Here is a 16076-nt window from a genome sequence, read left to right as displayed (position 1 = left end):
TTACCTTCACTAGAATTTGCCATATTGCAATGCTAGATAACACCACAAGTCAGACTCAGTTTTCTAATTCTTGTTGTAGGGTGACAGAGTTTTTACTTTTGTTGATTACACAACATCTCAGCTCTCTCTCCGGATGTTGGAAACGTGAGAAGCAAAGAAAATGGACCCAAGGCTCTCCTAGCATTAAACAGATATGTAGCAGCTACACCAGCTGACGTTGGCGGCGTAGGCGTTACTAGAGCAGCAAAGGCCTCTACGTGTTTTGGAAGACCCTGTGTCAGGTCATGGAAAGGTCAAAGTAGTGTCCTGTTACCGTCCTACTTCATGCCATGTGTAAATATTGACCAGTGACTGGCAGAACACATAAACTGCAACATTTGTGGTTAGGTGTTAAACTGTGGTGACGTGTTGAAATACCATTTGGACATCACCACTCTGCAGCACCACATTACAATTCATCAGTGTGAGGCTATTCCATGCAGTGTGTATCAACTCTTGTCAAGTGTCATCAGTGCGTCTACTGATGGATGTGGTCAGCTACGACCTATTGTGCATGGAGAAGATGGTGGTGAACTTGTGTTCTAGACAATGATCCCACAACTGTGAAGGTGCTGGACCAGGCTGGAGAGTCTACTACTACAGGCACCGTCATTGTAGCTGCTGTCTACAATATCTATTGAGTTATGCTGGTGAGTGGCACTGCATATATTAGGACGCTGGCCCCGAAGCGCAGCGGACGCGTTATGTGAGACGAGCTTTGGCTTTCATGAGCTGGTAAACGAAGCGCCTGGAAAAGGGCTTCATTCTACATCTTTCTGTGTTTGAATGTGCTAAATATAGAAAGTCACTGAAAGTCTATTGCAACTGAATTGAATACTGCATTTTAAATCACTTATTCACTGTTTTTAAAAATTGCTACTTTTTACCTGCACAAGCGCACTTTGCAACCGGCCAAAACGTCATCCCCGGTCCACCACGGATTCTTCCGTTTGCGTGGAGGGAAATACGACGCTAAACCGGAAGTGCGGGCTGCCTCCATTTCGCGCACTGTGGTTAGCAGTCTAGCTGCTGATAACTGCATATATTAGGACGCTGGCCCCGAAGCGCAGCGGACGCGTTATGTGAGACGAGCTTTGGCTTTCATGAGCTGGTAAACGAAGCGCCTGGAAAAGGGCTTCATTCTACATCTTTCTGTGTTTGAATGTGCTAAATATAGAAAGTCACTGAAAGTCTATTGCAACTGAATTGAATACTGCATTTTAAAACACTTATTCACTGTTTTTAAAAATTGCTACTTTTTACCTGCACAAGCGCACTTTGCAACCGGCCAAAACGTCATCCCCGGTCCACCACGGATTCTTCCGTTTGCGTGGAGGGAAATACGACGCTAAACCGGAAGTGCGGGCTGCCTCCATTTCGCGCACTGTGGTTAGCAGTCTAGCTGCTGATAACTGCATATATTAGGACGCTGGCCCCGAAGCGCAGCGGACGCGTTATGTGAGACGAGCTTTGGCTTTCATGAGCTGGTAAACGAAGCGCCTGGAAAAGGGCTTCATTCTACATCTTTCTGTGTTTGAATGTGCTAAATATAGAAAGTCACTGAAAGTCTATTGCAACTGAATTGAATACTGCATTTTAAATCACTTATTCACTGTTTTTAAAAATTGCTACTTTTTACCTGCACAAGCGCACTTTGCAACCGGCCAAAACGTCATCCCCGGTCCACCACGGATTCTTCCGTTTGCGTGGAGGGAAATACGACGCTAAACCGGAAGTGCGGGCTGCCTCCATTTCGCGCACTGTGGTTAGCAGTCTAGCTGCTGATAACTGCATATATTAGGACGCTGGCCCCGAAGCGCAGCGGACGCGCGCAGCGGGCGCGCCGCTGGCGCGCCGAAGGCGCGCCTAAGGCAAGCCCGTCTGCGCCCGTCCGCGCCTGGCTCGGGCCCAGGGCCAAAACCCCTGGTCGCCCGACATACCATTCTAGGCCTCTCCACACTCAGAGACGGGTTACCATGTCTCATACTAGCAGACTTGGGTATACTCCTGAGCAGTTAAAGGCCTTTTACACTCCCCTGCTTCCAAAGTGCACTAAGGCTCACCTATTAGAAAATTACAAAGCCTGTGAAAACTGCGGTTTTTGTTTTTCATCCAATCTTGAAGTTAAAACCGGAAGCCAAATATCTAATCCTAACCCATTGATTTTTCGAAATAAATCCTACTCTTTCTTCAGCATAAACTGTCGCTCCTTACCCAAACATAAATCAGACATCTATGACCTATTATCCAACCACCAACCCGATGCAATTTTCCTCACAGAAACCTGGCTCCATGAGTGTTCAGGTCCTGATATTGCTGCTGCATTACCTATAAACTACGCTATAGTGAGGAAAGATCGTAATTTAAAAACAGGTGGTGGGATAGCTGTCATTTTTAAGAAAGACTTCAAATGCGACTTTGAACATCTCCCTTTCCCAAACTGTGAGGCTGCTCTTTTTAAACTGACTCTCTCACCGAAATTTACTTTTTCGGGTATACTCGTTTATCGCCCACCTTCCTCCTCCTCATCTTGGATCTCGACTTTCGCTGAACTCATAGCTCCCTTAGCTATGAAATCAGCCAATTTCTCCCTTCTTGGAGATCTAAATCTCCACTTAGAAAATAAATCATGCAAAAGCAGCTTAAATTTTATTTCAGATTTGGCCTCCTTGAATATTAACCTATTAAATTCTGGTCCCACACATGCAGCAGGACATTTCCTTGACCCCATTTTTTCTAACTTAACAGAAATCTCTTGCTCTTTGGCCCTCCCAATAAGCTGGTCCGATCATTATCTTGTCAAATTTAACTTAATACTCCCAATACATCTCTCGTCAAATTGCAGCATGTCAATTTCACAATTTAGAAACTGGAAACAGTTAGATATCCCTGCTCTTAACACTCATTTAGATACCCACAAACCATGTCCCTCGCAACAAGTAAATCAATTTTCATCCTCAGTGCAAAACTGGCTTTCGGATGCCATAAATACATGTTTGCCTCTTACAAAAAAAAAAATTGCAAACCACCGACCTCCAGCCCCATGGTTTACTGAATCACTGAAAATTGAAAAAACAAACTGCAAAGTTTTGGAAAGAAAGTGGAGAAAGAATTACACGTCGTCATCTAAATCTGACTACAAAAGTGCCTTAAAAAACTATCACAAACTCTGCAAATTAGCTCGAGCAGACTTTGTCTCCACCACCATTGCAAATGCAACTAACTGCTCAAAGACTCTTTTTAACACTGTCAAGGAACTCGCAGGCTCCAAAACGCTAGCACAACCTCCTGCACTAACAAAACCTAAATGTGATGCTTTGGCCTCCTTTTTTATTGAAAAAGTCGATAAAATGTATCAAGATATTGTGCTGAAACAGACAAATAAACCTTCCACTATCTTGACATCTCAACCTCCTCTAGATATTATAAACCCACTTCTAAATAAACTACAGAATCCTGATCCCCCAGTCTGCTCTCTTGAAACTTGGCCCCTACTTACCATAGAAAGCCTTACTACACTCATGAACAATATTAAATCGGGTTCTCCGAAAGACCCACTACCTGTTTCAGTATTAAAACAGCTAGGCTCTTCCCCTCTACTCGTGATAATGAATCTCCTAAATGCTTCACTGCAAGAAGCTTTTATTCCATCTACATGGAAACATGCCATGATCCACCCCCTTCTTAAAAAGGCTAATGCTGATCCAGATGTGTTGAGTAATTACCGCCCTATATCCCTACTTCCAATCTTTTCAAAGATTTTGGAAAGACACATTCATTCACACTTAACCCAGTTTGTGACTACCCATGGACTACTTCATCCTTCTCAGTCTGGTTTCAGAGCTGGTTTTTCCACCGAAACCACCCTACTTGGGGTCACTGAAAGCTTACGTCACCATCTGGACAACGGGGACACAGTGGCGCTCATTTTACTTGACCTGAGCGCCGCTTTTGACACGGTGTCCCATACTGTGTTAATAAACACACTCAAATCATTTGGCATAATTGGTTCCGCCTTAAAATGGCTTACTGTTTTCCTCTCCAATCGTACTTTCCAAGTTTTTTCACACTCAGCTTGTTCTGAAGTCCTTTCGTTTGCCCATGGGGTGCCACAAGGGTCTATCCTTAGCCCCTTGTTATTCAACCTTTATGTAAAACCACTGGCCGTGGTAGCAGAGAATTCAGGGCTGTCCCTCTTCTCTTACGCCGATGATTCACAAATCATTTTTTCCCTTTCTTCACATAAATCAAATTCGCCTTCAATTCTCAATATTGGACTGAACAAAATAGCTTCTTGGATGCAGGAAAATTTTCTTAAACTCAACGGTGAGAAAACTGAGCTATTGGTACTGGGGAAAAATAAAGATCTCTGGAACCCCCAACATTGGCCTTGTGAAATGGGTGCTCTTCCACTCCCCTCCCCCCAAGTCCGTAATCTGGGTATCACGATCGACGACTCACTCAGTATGCACCCCCAATCTGTTAAAATCGCAGCGACTTGTTTCACCATTCTTAAATGGTTAAAAAAAATCTGTTGGATGCTGCCAGAATCCACCAGGAAAACCGTAGTAAATGCCCTTATCACATCCAGGCTTGACTATGGAAATATACTTTACTTTGGTTCAAACAAGACCATAGTCCAAAGACTGCAGACGGTACAAAACGCAGCAGTCAGACTCCTGTGCGAAGTCCCGAAGACCACCTCCATTTCACCTTATCGATGCAAGTTACATTGGCTTAAAATCGAGAATCGTATAAAATTTAAGGCGATGAGTTATATGCACAAAATCAAATCTGGTTGCGCTCCCCGGTATCTTCAGTCATTAGTCAGTTCTTATTTACCAGCCAGAAATCTCCGCTCTTCCACCCAAGGAAGGTTCATCGTCCCAAAAATCAAATTAGCCCGGATGGGCGGTAGGTCTTTTTCTTACCTCGGCCCTGTACACTGGAACTCTTTACCTACATCACTTCGGAATGAGACGAACTACACTAAATTTCGAAAGTCTTTAAAGACCTGGCTGTTCAACAGATAATTGTTTTACCGCTCCATATTCTTTTAGCCCTGACATTGTCCTTTTGCGCCGGGAAACCCTTTTTGGGTAGCTGTTGCGCATTATAAGTTTATAAACTAAACTAAACTAAACTAATGATGAGTGGGAAAATAAGAACTTCACCCATTGTCAGTTACGTCCCGCAAAAAGTGACAGAGAGCAGAAAAGACATTTTCAAGTTGTGCTTTTGGAGTACACATTCTATCTGATCCTCGAGCCCTCTAAGATATGAGCTGCACATAAATTGTATTTTCTTTTTATTGTTTTGGCAAACGAATATGTATGTGTATATGGGTTTGCAAAAGTAAGTACTAACAATACTATTGAATCCAGACTTCAAAGTGTGCATTGGAAGTGTTGTAAATACAAAGCACTGTTTGTGTTGAACCTGTGTTGAGGTAGTGAAGAGTGCATATGTTGTGCTCATGCGTGTTTGCATTATGCCTGTATGTATACCAAGGATAAGTGTACATCATGGGCATGTACGGATTTATGATTATAAGTGAACTCAGGACTTCTGCATTTCATGTGTCAGGAGTGTGTGTCTGCATCATAAGAATATGTGGACTATGCTGTACAAATAATTACGAGTGTATGCAAACTCAGGAGTGGGTGTTCAAACTGTGTAAATAGCCAGCTGTCTGCATAAAGATAAGTGTGCATCTCTATTTATGGACTCAGGAGATTGTGTATTGTTACTGTGTGTCAAAACTATCGTGAGTGTGTTTCAGGACTGTGTTAGGATTGATCCGGGTGTGTTTACAGACAATGTGTGCAATCCACAGTGTAGTGTTGGCAGTCTTAGCTCCTATTGTTTACAATGATGTGTATGTGAGTTCGTGAATTGATTGAGAGCTTCCTATTGTTAAAAAAAGTTCACATTTCTTCAGTGGTCACGAACTGTTAAGAATGAAAAAAAATGGGCTTGTGCAAACCATGTCCTCCAGCTTCTGTATCTAAAGATGCTGCTGACATGCGCGCTGGATGCAGACAGTTTGCCTTATATCTCTAAATCATTTGACAGTACTTTCATCAAACAAAGAAAAGCCACCAAATGGCCAAAAAAGGCTCCAGGCCAAAAAACCGATGACCAATTATCCAAACGTTTTGAAATTACATGAGTTGGGAAATGTTTTATAGGAAATACAGATTTAATTAGGAGTGAAAAAACATCTCTTATAACTTCTGAATCATTTAACCGTTCTGTACAAAATGTCCCACAAAATTGCATAAGAAATCATAATAGTGAGAAACTTAATATGGGAAATATGGAAATCCCAACAATCAAGAATTGTACTACACTTCGCATTCATAAAAAGTACAGGGGGCTCAAATTTGAGAAAGAGGGGAAGTGCAGATCATACTCTGGCATCACAACTACAGCCACTGTTCACATATATCTCCTTGACACAGGTATTCATACTTTCCCCCACACATACATGTGCACCTAGATCCCTCAACTATGCGTCTTTTGATACAAACCCTTCTGCACAACAGCTTCTCACCCATCCACTGCCTACATATGTGGCACATTTCTACTAAGCCTGGGCGAAGCACTACGCTACGCTGGCGTAGTTTGCGAAGTTCACGCTACTTCGCACTACGCAAACTGCACGTAGCACAGTGCGAACACGCGTAGCGTAGTGTTGCGTAGTGCTGCGGTCATTTTTTGCTTGCTCGCGGTCCTCAACGTCAAGTTGGCGACTGCGAGCAAGCAAAATGACATCCCGGCGAGACTTTTTCCTTGTTCGCGATCAGCAACTTCAAGTTGGCGATCGCGAGCATGGAAAATAAACCTCCCGGCGAGATTCCCAATGCGAGGAGGTCAGGTTTCTCATTGCGAGTGGTCGCGTATGCTCGCGACCGCTCGCGATGAGAAACTACCAGTTCGCGTTGAGAAAGCTGAAGCTCGAGTAAAAATCTACACGAGCAGCAGAAAACTACAGCTCGCACTGTGCAAGATGCCATTTTCAATGATTGCACAGTGTCGGTTGCTTGTCCGCACTGTGCAATCATTGAAAACGACATCTGGCACAGTGCGAACAAGGTACTACGCAGTTCGCGAAGTGCTACGCGTAGCTCGCGTAGTGCGAACTTCACTTTGCGTAGCTTCGCGAAGTGCTACTTCGCGAACTATGCCCAGGCCTAATTTCTACATTATGCTGATAAACTTCTGCTTTCAAATCATCTTTCTGATTTTTTCAGATTAAATAAATCCAATCGATAATTAAGTACCTCATCATCCCTACTGTTCTGGCCTCTGCTAAGCTCCCTTCCACTTGGCTCCTTACATCTCTTATATTTTTTTTGTCCCCAGTCTGTCTTCTTCCTCAATAATGGGATGACTAACACAAACATTTTATGTCCACTTTTCCTCTACTGTTTTAGGGTAAACATTTGATGACGTTTGCTTTAAGTTCTGACTTTTTAGGATGTATAGCCTATTTTGGTATATTTTACTCCTATGCCCCAGGGATTTAATTCTGGGCAATCGGATTACATTTACCTACTCGTCTTCTAGTTATAATTCCACTATTCACCTAGTTGCACATCCATCAAGTTTATCATTAGTCAAATTGTAATCACCTATTTTGTATTCTCCAAATATGTAAATTATCAATCTCGGCCAGTCCTATATCATACCTGCTACCTGTACCCAAATGTAAGCCCATACAGATAATATGCATCCAGACCTAAGGTTTACTTTGTATAACACTCATTTCAACTGAATCCATTCTGATGTTGTTTGTTAAGGCAATTGTGATGGACAAATAGTTGTATTACATACAAGTCATTTTCTTGTGGATATTTCAGACAAAGGCCAGGGGGACCTTTAACAACCCTATGCAATGTCTCTATTTTACCTACTATTCCTCTGATGTTTTGCATTTCTGTGCATATGTAGCTACCTCTTGTTTTTAGGTCGAGCCTGGGCAGCGCATGTATGTACTTGAAGCCCCGCCCACTTTCCGCCCATATTTGTAATTGGCTTGTGTCTTTGTCCTTCGTAAATGCTGGCTTCTGATTCGTTATTAGGCTTGTTAGTCCCTCCTTAGTACCGCCTTGTCTTCATCTGTAACATCTTATGAGGACTGTCACTTTTACTTCGGTTGTTATATGGTACACCTTCTTTAGTCTGTAAGCACTATTTTTTTAAATTAGCTTCTCTTAATGCAGGAGGGTCTCTCATGCGCAGTTGTGACCACCAGCTTGTTTAACTCGTAGCAAACGCGGAGCTCTTCAGGGGCCATGGGAGACAGAAGGGGGCAACTCAGCGATGCCTAAAGGGCGCTCAAAGGTGCGTGATGTAAATTCCGCTAGATCTGGCGTGTTTATTTTCTGAAGGAACATCTTATGTTAAACATGATATAGGTTTGCTCCTCCGCTCACTTGCTAAAAACCATGACTTCAACAAAGGCCTCTTACCCTCTTTTCTCAATTTGTTCCTCTGTCAAATGGATCCAAAAAATAAAGAAACTCTTTGGCTGCAAACGTCTCTTTGGACACACTCTCCGCAACCGCAACCGCAACCGCGAACCCGACCAGAAGGTACTGAAGCGCTTTGCTGAGCAGCTCTCTAGTTCCGAAGTGGCAGACCCCTGTGCTTTGCTCCTCGGCTCAGATTACCTGTAAAGGGTGTGCACCCCCCCAGCTTAACATTGCTCTTGCTCATTTGCTTTTCTCCCCCTGCCCGCCACATTGCTCTCTCGTTTGCTTCCTTATACCCTCCGTTCCCCATTCGCCCACCGCCCTATCATTTTTGCTTGCCCATACCGCACCCGCAGTTTTGCTTCCCCACACTCCCCCTTCTGTATTCCTTCTGCTACCTTCTTTTTGCCAACCCCCCACCACACTCACTTTTAAAGAAGCATTTGGAATGCTGTAGGTTTGGCAGTTGCTAGTTGAAGCTTTTGCGATTGTAAATGACAATGCCTTTTATTTGGTCCTAAACACGAATGCTCACGAATAGCCCTCGCATGCAAGAAGAATTCTCTCAGTGTTTCATTGGTATTTTTCTTGTTTTAGAGTAAAAAATTCCTGTTTTGGGAGTTTATTTTTTTAAAACAAAAAACTTTGCTGTGCGATTACACTGAAGATGGCACCCGAACAGCATGTTGAGATCTATAAATATGGCTGGAGCAGCAAGGCACATCCCTCTGCTACCTTGACGAAATGTACGGCCTGCCAAACTTTAAATAAGCCCCGCAGTTCATAAACATAAACTGTGAATCATGGTCTGATCCACATCCTAGAATGAAATTTCAGGAAGGCGTATTGTGATTGTTTTCCAAGCCAGGGGGGTTATACAAAGTCATTTTATTTAACTTTTCTCTTCTGTAGCAGACTATCTGCACTAGCACCTGGACGCCTTCGGGCATTTGTTCACGCTTTATAAGTTGGTCATTCATTCCATCGTGAGGTTTGTAAAAAGATGCTTCTCTTTAGTTCATACACCGAGGACCGGGATAGCTTACCTGAGCAGAACGTCAAGGGCTGCAAATTTAGGAATCTTCGGTTCCACAACCTAGAAGAGGAAAGAAGAGAAAATGTTAGTTTTTTTAATCCAAGCTAGGGTTTTCAGATTATGATTTCAAGTCAAGAGAACTGATTTCTGTTCATAATTCAGGACCACATTCTGTCTTGCCCCTCCTGTGATCTTTCCCACTGGATGGATCTGTTTCAAAGTTTGTTGTCTGAATAGTGCATAGCTAATTAAATTTATATAAAATCTGATGTAGCATGGACCATGTCAATTGATGTCAGAGCACTGTGCAGTTGCAAGTAAAAATATCATTAGAAACAAGGACAGACACATTTTCCTACGCACGTGTACAAAGTTATGTTTCTCTATAGAACATCTTTTGAGACACACACCATGGATTAAATTCTCTCCGTTTAATAGTAAGATCCTCTGTTAGTCTAGAATTCCACGTATATGCACATTTTTGTGGTCATTTTGCATGCTCCTATTTAGGTTTCGACAGCTGATTGAAATGCATTTCTTGTAAAAAAATTCATAATCCAAGTTTCTTCAATTCACTCTTATAGCAGGGCACCAAGGGGTGGAAGAGAGGACACGAATGACCAGTTAGCTAAAAACTCATCCAATCCTCTCTTGAGTGCAGCAAATCTAAATTTGGAATGTTTTTCTGTATTACAGTTCCGTAGAAAGAGTGAGTGCTTGTTTGCTCGTAGAATTTAGGATTTTTCAGTGGCATCCCTTTTCTGCTATTGGAATTCCAGTTTTCCACTAGGTTTTTCAGTTTATGTGTTAGGTGATCGTTGTGTTATGTATGATGTACAGGTTTTTATGTTATGCATGCTGCAGGCTTGCGATGTAGGATGAAGGAAGGGAGGGAGACAGTGACTTAGAAGAACATGCGACTGAGTACGGTGGAATGGACCAACCAGGACACAGGAGAAACCATGTCCAAGATGCATAGCCGTACTCCCCAGCAGCAAGGCACAAGGAGCCGCTCTTGTTTTGGTTCATCGGATTAGCACGAACAGTGAGTGCAATACATGTGATGTAGATACAGCACGTCTTTTCTTTTGTTGAATACGGTGTATGATGTCTGGCAACCATTGTTTGAAATACCTTATCCTGAAATACTGTATAGATCATCAACTGTGTTCAAGCATTACAATGTATATCGAATACTAGAATCGAGTTGTGAAAATAATTTTTGTAAGAAAATAAACTGAATTATATCAATTTGTAGTGCGATCTATGCCATAGATCGTACAGAAGTTTCACTAAGTAGATATTTTACTGAGTAGAAGAAATACGGGTTGCGCAGGGGTTCAGTAGTTGGTTCTTGGTCTTCTTGCCCCTCTGCAGACTGCAGTAGCAGCACACTGAAGGAAAAAAATTAATTCTTATAAGCGTCTCTGAGTGGCAGATCCCATGACCTGGGCTCTCAGGTTCGTTTCAAGAACAAAACATTTGTCAAACTGCATGGGTGGAGCCAGCTTGTAGAAACCTACAATTTGTGTAGCCTTCCTATATAGTAAGCTAATTACTATCATGGTATGGGCTGACTATATCTGCAGTCTTCAATAGGTTTTGTCTCTTTTGGAATCCCTGTGCACTAGCAAATGTGCATTTTCCATGTTACCTCCCTTAAGAAATTTGCTCTCTGTTAAAGCAAAAACCAATGAACAGAAATGCACCAAACATGGCTCAACAAAGATACAGTAATTGAACCCGGCCTCGCTCTTCCTCTGGGATATACCATTCTCACCATTAATAGAGAAACTAGAGGTGGGGGTCTGGCTGCGATTTTTAAATCTTCCCTGCACTGTATTTTTGTCAAGGAGGACGTGGCAGGGTGCGAGTGCGCTCGTTTTACCCTATCTCTCAATGCCAACTACTCCTTCTCTGGCTTATTGGTTTATCGCCCTCCTGGCCCTTCAGCAGAATTCAAAGTAGCGATCATGGAAGCCGTCCATGTATGGGCAATGAGATCAGCCAATTTTAGCCTCATTGGTGACCTAAATATCCATTTTGATTTTCTGTCAGACTCAGAAGTTAGCTCCCTGATTGCGAGGCCTGTCAACTAAGGCAACTGGTACTGAGTCCTACTCATGTGGCTGGACACCTACTTGATCCAGTTTTCTCTAATATCTCCTCCCTCCTGGTCCAACCACCTAGTCCGGTTTGCTGGACTGATCACCACCTCATCACCATCTCTCTCCCCCAGGTGGGGGCTATGCCCAGAGCTCCCTCCAAGGCCACTCTCAAACGTTGTTGGCACAAACTCAGGCTGGACGATCTGTTGGCCCTCCTGGCCTCCCGTACTCCTTGCCTTGACACCAACCCAGAACGAGCCTACAAGACCATTTGTGAGTGGATCTGTGCAGCACTAGACTCTCTTATTCCCGCTAAATGGTCCAAGGGCCATGTCTCAGGTTCCAATCCTTGGTACTCTGACTCCTTGGCAGCCATGCGGACTGTGTGTAAACAACGTGAACGAGCCTGGAGGAGGAACTACGACCCTGTAGAAAAAAAACTATATCAGGATGCTATCAAAGGTTATCATAAGGCCATACAGTCAGCACGTGCTGCCTTTATCACTAACCAGATAGCTTCCAGTAACAATCCCACCAAATGTATTTTTAAGATCCTGAGTGATTTTAAAAAGAGGAAGGATTCATCTACCTACCCTATCACTTCGGTACAATACTGTGAGGATTTGGCCTCCTACTTTGTACAAAAAGTAGAAACCATTTATAAATCCTTCCCCAACTGTTCTAGGGTTCTAGAGAAGCTTTTAACATATATCCCTAATGCCATACTAAAGGTCATTCCCCCCATTTCTCAGGAGGAGTTTCTCACTTTGAGTGCCAAAGTTAAGTCTGGCTCTCCTTCTGACCCCATGAGACCGGCTCAGTTTAGGGAGTGCCTATCTGTACTTCTCACTCCACTATTACAGACCATCAATTCCTCTCTTAGCACGGCAGTAGTCCCTACGCCCTGGAAGCAAGCTAAAGTGCTCCCACTGCTCAAGAAACCATCACTGGATCCCACTAAACCCGAAAATTTTCGTCCTATCTCTCTCTTGCCCTGGGTTGCTAAAGTGGCTGAGGCCCACGTGAATAAAGTCCTCTCTGACTTTCTAAATAATAGTAAGATCTTGGACCGGTCTCAGAATGGTTTCCGCGCTGGCCACAGCACCGAAACAGCTCTCCTGGCGGTTAGTGAGCATTTGCGGTCCATTCTAGACGAAGGTCAAACTGCGGCACTCATTTTGCTCGATCTGAGTGCCGCGTTTGACACAGTCTCTCATAGGATCTTACTGCGCCGGCTTGAGGAAGCTGGAGTAAAAGATTTAGCTCTGGAATGGTTCCGCTCCTTCCTGTTAAATAGATCTTTTCAGGTTTATGCTCCCCCTTTTGCTTCTTCCATCCAGCATATTAAGCAGGGAGTCCCACAGGGCTCGGCCTTAAGTCCGGCTCTGTTTAACCTCTATGTTCAGCCTTTGGCAGTGGTTGCACGCGACCATGGTCTTAGTTTGGTTTCATATGCGGACGACACCCAGATGGTGGTGGCCCTCTCTGCTGATCAGACCAAAGGTGCCCCCCAGTTCCGCAAAGGATTTGAGGCGGTGGCTGGCTGGCTTACAGAGAACTGTCTTCAGCTCAATGCAAGCAAATCCGAGGTGTTACTGGTGGGGAAGGACAAGGGACTCTGGAATACTCAGTGGTGGCCATCCTCGTTGGACACGGCCCCCACCCCCAAGCTGGTGGTAAAGAACCTTGGCCTCTGGCTTGATTCCACCTTGGGTTTCCAAGATCACACCAAAAAACTGCGGGCACCTGTTTTGGCCTTCTACGTGGTCTGAAGCCCATTTTGGGGTTTTTTAACGCGACCACACGCCAACTTATAGTTCAGGCCACTGTCTTAGCCAGACTAGATTATGCGAACTCCCTGCTGCTAGGAGCCAATAAAGCGGAATTGAACCGTCTGCAGCGTGTTCAAAACACTGCCGCACGAACTTTACTCGGACTCTCTAGAACGTGTTCTGGTAGAGACGCGGTTCGCCGCCTTCACTGGCTTCCTATCCCTAAAAGAGTTGAATTCAAGTCTTTATGTCTTACCTTTAAAATTTTAAAGTCTTCCACACCTGAGATTTTGTCGGGACCGATTACTCCCTATGTTCCGGCTCGCCTACTGCGATCTTCCGAATTGGTTCTGGCGTCAGTCCCACGTGTTAAGCGTACCAGAGCAGGTGGTAGGTCCTTCCGACTCCTTGCTGCTAAGCTATGGAATTCCCTTCCTTTGAAAATCCGCAGCTTAGACTCATTGACATCCTTCCGGAAAGCTATCAAGACTTTTCTTTTCCCCATGGACTAACCGGAACTCCTTTGGAAACTGCTGTTAGCGCCGGGACGTCCCTTTGCTGGGGCAGCTGTGCGCTTTATAAATGGTGTAACATAACATGGTGTGACACTAGACATTTGCTCAGAGCTGTACCTCTGCTATATCTGCTTTAAAAAGGGTCATTAGTTTCGAAATATTTTCATGATAAAAAAGTGCCAGGTGGATTTTGAAAGGTAAGATTTAGAGATATCTTGACCAATCCATGGAGGATCCTTAAACCCATTAAAAATATAAAGGCACATGATTTGCCAAGGTAGCGCTATAAATAGACGGCCTTCAACTGGCTGGGCATCACAGAAAACTTTCTGTTGCAACTTAAATTTTCACTCCAACTATTGAATCATGAAAATAAAAAATAAATAAAAAAGTGCATAAGGGGGCAGGGTGAACCTACCCTCACACCTCGTCCTTGTGGGGGAGCCCTAAGGGACCCTGTGACCAAACTCCTCTAAGGACGGTCATAGGCCATGTGAGCAGGATTTGACTGCACGGGTGGTTGGGTGGTCAGTTACTGCCAGAGGCGAGCACCTGCAGCATATCCCTGAGGCACGTGGCAGAAGCCCTTCTGCTGCAGGGACTTGGCCCGCAGGGAGATTTGGATGTGTACAGTGGGCTTGGGCACCACAAAGTGTACATCATCAAAAACTCTCAATATTCACTGAAAAAATACAGTTAAAGTAGTTCTGTTTTTTTTACCCATAATATATAACTGTATGTTTGAAAACGGTTTGAAATTTACTAAGTAACCACAGTTAAAGTCCATTTATTGTTATGAACTGGAACCAGAAAAGCCCTTTTAAAGTTGGTTCTGCAATTCATACCGTGCTCTACAGCCACACAAACTGTAAATTGCACTCAACTTCAGAAATGCAATATCTTCTCCATTGCAGGGTATAACCCTTGGAATTTATACAAATAGAATCCTTTCTCTAAACTGAATACTTTTTGCATTGGCCACTGAACGTCTAGCAAATAGAAAATAATAATGAGACACAGTAAAAGGTCAGATTATTGTGGAAATGTGGATTTTCCTGATCAGTTATGTCCCCTATCTTGGACCCCAACGGTTTTATATGCATGTTACAAGTACATGTATGTTCCCTCCAGTTCCAGTTTCTAAGACGCAAACATATGTGTGTCTACTGTCAACATGTTCTCTGTCAGATCCGCCATCAATGGGCTGGATATCCGATTCCTAAGTATGAAAGGCCACCGACTTTATATGGCTAAGTTACTCCATTTTTACAGTTCAGGCGAGTAGGCCCGATTCTGTCCTCAAAGCCTTTCCCTGCTCTCTGTCTCTGACAGCTTCAGCTTGAGCTCGCATCTGTATCCATGAACTTTGTCCTACTCCCTGTGCAGCTAACGGTGCCTGCCTCGGCCAGTTTTCGCCTGTCTGCCAAGAAGTTGTATTTCACCTTCGAATTATCTATTCTGCTCTCCAGCCGATGCATTCCTGTCCAGTGATTTAAGTAAACATTTCCTTTAGCTCACAAGCAAAGGACTCAGCCTTTCCGTCCTCCTGCAAGTGATTCATAGCCCTGTTGCCATGGAAAGTTTTCTATCCCTCGCATCTCATATAGACACTTAGACGCTTGTACACGCACACAGTCAGTATAGAATAGATTCTGTCCGAGAGTCCTTCCTTGTGGATAACATAGTTCTTTAAACATAGGATGTTAGATATGATTTGGGATTAGGTTGACTTGACCCCAGACTTCTCGTCTCCACATGTAGAGCTAAATGTCAAGTCCCCTTCACCCCCTAGTTGCACGTCAATTACACGTCATGCTGCCGCGCGCGCATCTATGCCAAGTATTATCTTATAGATCCACCTATGTCTGATAATTCTAACCAATCATGTTTCTTTTATTCCTTATTACGCCTAGTTTCGATTATGTCACTGTTACGTCATTTTTCTTATCAAATGTTACGCCTTCTACATTCGTTTCATTGTAATGTACTTATTATAAAAATACATGTCTGTTAATGAATTATTGTACTTCACTTCCTGAACCTTCGTGGTGACGGAACCTGAGGGCCGCGACTCGAGTCGGCCATTTTGAATGGAATAAAGCCCATTAGAAAACCTCTTATACCAC

The 16076-nt window shown here is 43.6% G+C and overlaps 1 protein-coding gene across 2 annotated transcripts in view; it reads right to left on the bottom strand.

Annotated features, from left to right (window-relative positions):
• The window catches only part of SHANK3 (SH3 and multiple ankyrin repeat domains 3), a 2151740-nt gene that overhangs the window by 1792424 nt on the left and 343240 nt on the right, over positions 1–16076 (bottom strand). For both annotated transcript variants that reach the window (XM_085653773.1, XM_085653774.1), the window contains one exon: positions 9566–9615. The gene's annotated coding sequence lies outside the window, so the exon portion shown is untranslated. The remainder of the gene's footprint in view (positions 1–9565; positions 9616–16076) is intronic.

Source organism: Triturus cristatus, chromosome 4_1 (genome assembly GCF_964204655.1).
Source record: "Triturus cristatus chromosome 4_1, aTriCri1.1, whole genome shotgun sequence".
NCBI classification, from domain to species: Eukaryota; Metazoa; Chordata; class Amphibia; order Caudata; family Salamandridae; genus Triturus; species Triturus cristatus.
Note: the sequence above shows the minus strand (reverse complement) of the source record. Positions and strands in the feature narration are given on the sequence as shown.